Genomic DNA, 6,143 nt, shown 5'->3' with positions numbered 1-6,143 from the left:
CAAGCAAATTTTATTGATGCAGTCCTGTTAGTTGTTTCCAATTAGTCCTTGGAAATTAGGGATTCTAAACAGTTCCATTAGAAATTCTTCATACTAGTCTAACCAGCTTTATACATTTTTACAGCAGGCATACTTCTTATTTCAAAAGATGGTAACCACAGATCCTGAAATAAATGTTTCTTTTCTTGTGGATTAAAGAGAATAAATGGGAATGGATAATAAAAAAAAAGTCTGAGTAGGAAATAAGGAGCATATTTTTCAGTTGCTCTTCATTCACTTTTTCTCACACATTTTCATTTCTGAGCTATCTGCTGAAAAAAATCACCCCCAGTCCTATTATTCCAAGCTAAGTGTAATGGTCATCATTGCTCTCCTATTCTCTTACCTTCCAAGTGGCTCAGAAGAAATTATTCAAAAAAGTTAAAGCTTTATAACCTGAATACATTTGAGTACTTTAAATAAAGCTAATATTGTAAAAATGCTAGTAAAAAGCCAAACATTACTTGTTCTCAATTAAAGGAATTAAGATAATGATTGGTTTCATCTCCCGAGATAGCTCTTATAACAGAAACTTGCAGCTGAAGGTGAGCATTTAGAGCCACAGAAGCTCTGAGTCACTCTTCTTATTTAGGAAGGTATTTATGAATCCACTCATCACTGTTATATACCAAGACTTCTGTGCTACCGCAGAAATTCTTTTGTACCTTGCTGCATTGTTATATTTTAGTTATAGAGTTTCATATTCACCAAGAGATGAAGCCACTTTGGCATTTAATACTGAACTGTGGCATGACTAAGGACCACTCCAAATCCCAGTGTGTCCCACACAGATTAAATTTCATTTTACCCCCTTCAGGACAGGGCTTTAGTTACTATAGGATTATAAACCTTGGAAAAATCCAAGTCCACTAAGATCACCTAGTCCAACCACCAACACATCACCACCATGCCCACTAATCACATATCCCTCGTTGCCACAGCACAACACGGAGGTGCTCAGAAGATACCATGGTGGTCAAAAGCACCTCCAAACATGCTATGAAGGCTGACACCTCTCAGAGAGCCTGCAGTAATTGAGCAGATCTTTTGGGAGCCTTGTCACATTTTTTACCCTTGAAACTTAGCTCTGGGTCTGTTTCTTCTGCAGACAGGAAGGGCATTTCCTTCTCCAGGGTTTCTCTCATCCTGAAGTGGGACAGTGGGCTCCCTCTCTTCCTTTCATGCAAAAAAGGATTAGCTCTCATTCAAAGTACAATGTAAACTGGGTGCTGCCCTGCTATACAGCCTGTTCAGTGTGACGTAACACATATGGTAGGTACCACTACAGTAACCATGCTCACACACACAAAACAGTTCTTCTGTCTTGTAGATTCAAGATTCCAATATTCATACGTAATGTGTTTCAGCCATATCACTCTTCAGCATCTTCAACTGAAACGTGCTGAATGTTTATGCTCTCTCTGGGGCAGGCTGTGGAGCAATCATGCAGCATCTGCATGAGCAGTGCAGTCAGGAATCAAACCCACTCTTGAAATGCAAAATCATCCTTCATCTGTCTCAGGATACACTGCTTCCATCAAGGTAAATGCATCGTGGTGAAAGTATTAACTGTACAATAGAAAATCGTGAAACTTAGCTCTCCTGTAGGATGTAATGCTTGTCATATCAGATTCCATACACATGCTTTTTTTGGATACTTGAATGATTCAAAGCCCTCTTTGAAGCTACTGTGTTTGAAAAGTTACAAGTACTTTTCATTAAGACTGCCAGGAAGTCATTAAGACAGTAGAACAATCTTTTATATCTCCAAAATCCCATCACTCCCACACTTCTAACACACAAACATCTCCTTGGGAAGTACTCCTTAAAGGCACAGAAATAAATAAGGCATACAACCCATAGGCAAACACCAAAACCAACAACTTAAAATAAGATTTTTGCAGTGTTCCAAAGAGTTTTATGTTTATTTAAATCCATAAATCAAGAATATGTTATCTGAGTGTAGCAACACCCACTGGGCATTTTCATCACTTCCACTTGCCTTTGCCTCAGTTTGCACACTAGAGTTTTCAGCATCGCTCGCTCATGTTCAAGTTGCATTTTGGTAGGAATGAACTTGGGCTTGTACACCATTCTTCACAAATTTTCTTTTGCATGTAGCATGCCATACATCCAGCCACACCTCATCTGGTTCAGTGGCACAGCACAGGTCTGCTTTTATGTCAGATACCAAACATATGGCGAGATGCAGGTTAAGACTGCCAAGTCAGCTGGGACAACTTTAGTAGACCAAAGGCACACTAGTTCAGTAATCCTATCATTAAGTGCATTCGGAGAGACAGCATTAGCATCAGGCACCGTCACCTTGGACTTCATTTCTTGCCCTGGTAAATCAGTGTGCCTCTCTGATCTTTCATCAACATGTAGGCATGTAGATAACCTTGAGTTTGGGCTCCAAGCACTGGTTAAACCATTGAAAAAATGTTGCTTTAAAGCCACACTCACTAAAATGATCATTTAATGCAGATTTTAAGAAATACACCTTCATCTCTGGCCTGCTCTCACTCTCCAGTGGCTGCACAGTTATGTTCCCTGTCAATTTCCTCCCTTATTGTACTTGCATTTCAGAAGGAAACAAACCTTCAAACAACCCTACCCTCCACCCCTTGTCACCCATCCCACTCCCTCCCTGCTCTGAATTCCTTTGCCATTACTTGATTTCCACTTTGTGCTCCCCACCCTCCTGCAGGTAGTCAGTCACTACCAAAGACACAGACTTTTGTCTGCAGTCTTCCTACTGCTTTCTGCTGACTGGTCCTTCTTGCCACTGCTGCCTGCTTACATGAATGGAATCCAGTGATGCAAGGATGACAGTATTTTTCTGAACAGCAGAAATAACACCATGACATATCTTTAGTACATAAAACACACTTTTTCCATCTTTGCAATGGTTCAAAACCAGCATCTATTTTTTCAGTGTGAAAAGTAGCAAAACTTTTGGAATCAAAACAGAAAATTATAATCGTTACTGGAATGTGAAAAGCAGACCTATACATAATAAATTTCCCCATTGGAACAAGGTGCTGAGCATAGGTTGTAACTTCAACACATTGTCTTATTATTTATCACATTAAAAACAACTTGTTTTTATCCTGATGTTACAATAATTGCGTTTATAGAGGCATTACAGGGCTCTGGGACACACTGATGCCTTCCCTGTACTTTTCTACAGCCTGACCACTTAGTAGGACAGATCGTGAGTCCAACAGAAAATCCAGGTAAGCCTCAGCTGCACAAGTATTGCACTTAGAACAAAACAGGCACTTTCGATTAGTGTAACTTTTTTTTTTTTTATTTCAGTTACTTTTTTCACATATAACTTCATATAAGCTACAAAAAGTGTGAAATGCAGAAATGATATTAAAACTGCAAACTTAAGTTTTGATAACAAAAATAAATGTGTCTTTCCCTGTTAACAATAACCATTTAAAATGAACCATATTTTGATGGATTCATTTAATAAACATACCATACACTTCCCAAAAATAAATAAAGAACATAATCAGAAGAAAAAAAAATCAATACCATCAACATGAAGCATTTAGTTGTCCTTTTTTTTTTTTTTTCCCTTAAAGACAAATTAAATTTCTAGGCACAGTTTTAGGCATTATAGAGGACACAGAGGCAATAGGTTAGTGTGCACTGCTCTGTACAAAAATACAGTCTGAATAAATTACATTGCTAGCCATAAGATTAGACTTCACTTACCAGTCAGTTCATTGCATGTTTAATAATATACAGGAACATGCTAATCCATATATATCATTTATATTTCAAACACATAGGTCTCTCTATATTTGTTTTTAAAATTTACAAAAACTAACCGAAGTTGTGCAAGAAGTCCAGAAGAGGTGCTAGGTACTTGTCAGCACCGGACGGTATACTTTAAGCCTAAAAAATACAAATAACTAGCCCTGCTTGCAAGTCCGCTATATATATATATATATTTATATATCTTCATTCATATATATTTGGATGATAAACAATGGATTTGTGTGGGGGAAAAAAAAAAATCCTGTCAGTGAGATAAAGCCAAACAACTGAAATAATGATGGCATGACACAAGCATAACACTCAAAAGGAATAATTTGTTGCACAGACACACAAAGACGTGCTGTTGTGTTTGTTTTTGTGTCTAGAACAAAAAATAGGGCAACATTGTAGTCACTTTTCATTCAGCCCTGAAAAGCAGCATTTACTAAAAAAGAAGAAACTGAAGTAGCAACATAAGCTAACAAGAGGTTTCCAAGCTGATTAAGGTAGGTGCCTAAATCTGAACACTGCTAACGGACCTGAGGAGTTTGAGAGGTGCGTCCTCACAGCTAACGTTAGGCTCTGGAGGAAAATCAGGTGCTGAGACTAAAAAATTGCTTCTCCAACTCACATATGAATGAAGAACTTTGTTATTAGGCATCCATGTTTGTAGGGTTTTGTTTGTTTGTTTGTTTGTTTTTTGCCTGAACATCATTCAAATTAAGAGCTGCGTGACTTTAGGAGTGCTAGCGATTAATCTGTGTGTGCCTTAAGGCTGATGCTTGATTTCACTCAAATTCTACATTTAAAAAAAAACCACTATCTGATAAATTAGAAGATGTGATACGAGTTCAGCACAGTAACTTCCTGCCAGAATAGGCATAGTACTGTGCTACACTGGCACCAAAACACCGCCCTCCTAGAAAGGTACAGCGATCTTCTCACAGTGGGCTTCTCTACGTCAGCCTAACTCCCACGCCAATCTACAATACTTTCTGTGCTGCTAAGTAACAGCAGAACTACACAGCTGTTCAGAAAGATATAGAGTTTACTGTATACTGATTATCTGCCTTAAGTCAGCCTCAGGAAGAGCAGAGTTATGAATGCTCTCTGGTGCCTGCAAAATAAGTGGACATATTTTTCCCTCCCATCTTCTTTTCTCCTTAGGCATTGCCATACAATCCCTCCTAAATGCAGCTATCGTTTTGCTCTGCCTAATCTAATTAATCACCACTGGTTCAGGAAGGAGTGCTGATACAGAATATTCTGCTGTGATAGTAAAGACTTAACTCCCAAGAGGCACCGCATCTTAAAAATCACCTCCACACGGCAGCAGCAGTTTGAGAACAGCTTCTGAGAGGCAGTCCTGGGGTAGCACGGTCCCTACAGATCCTCTGCTCTCTGGGCACTGCGGCACAAACATCAACACTGCAAACGCATTCTTAACATCAAGGCAATCAGCAGCCTTTTCCCTAGAACCAGCAAAACCGTTTGTGCAGAGGTGGACAAGCAACAGCAGCATATCTGCTTGTGCAGAGGCCCACATAGAATATACTTTAAATTTCTCCATTAAAAAATAGTCATTTCTACAGATTAGAATTGTATAAAAATATGTTCATAATTAAATTCGAAAATACGAAAAGAAGGAAATCGTAAACAAAAATAAAAGTGATGCGGATTAAATTCACATAGAAGTTCTCTCTACTTTAACTTGGGTTCCATTTGGTGGGTACAGTCTGTGGATGTTTAAGTGGGAAGCATACCAAGCAAGGAGTAATTAGATACACAATCATCAGCCAGTCCATTACAAACCCAGCCTTTAAAAACATGAGATCAGCTCCTGAAGCGCTAATATTGTAATATGGATGTGATTGGGCCTTGGCTATATTCTTGATTATCAGAAACACTTGCAATCTAACTAGATTTTATTTTTTCAAATGGTAGTTTTTCTTCCTTGTAACTTTTTTTTTTTTTTTTTTTTTTTTTTTACAATTTTTATTAAGTATGGAATTACATATGAAATAGAAAGTAGTTATTTCATCCACTTCTACTTTAGTAGAAATGAACTTTTATGCATTTCCCATAACAGAGTCTGTACAAGGGCATATACAGAAGACAAATCATTTTAGGTTTATTTTGTAACACCATTCATGACTGTGGGTACTGGTCTAATACCCCGAAGAATGTGTACAACGTTAGTATTTTAAACACTGCACCACAGCTCCTATTACAATTTAAAGATAACTCTCTTTCTTCCTCTGAATTTATATATGTATTATATATACTTGCTTATACTAATACCTTCCAAAAATATAATCAAACTTGTTCCA

Source organism: Tetrao urogallus (genome assembly GCF_951394365.1).
Source record: "Tetrao urogallus genome assembly, chromosome: 1".
In the NCBI taxonomy this organism is placed as follows: Eukaryota; Metazoa; Chordata; class Aves; order Galliformes; family Phasianidae; genus Tetrao; species Tetrao urogallus.
This window is presented reverse-complemented; position numbering follows the sequence as displayed.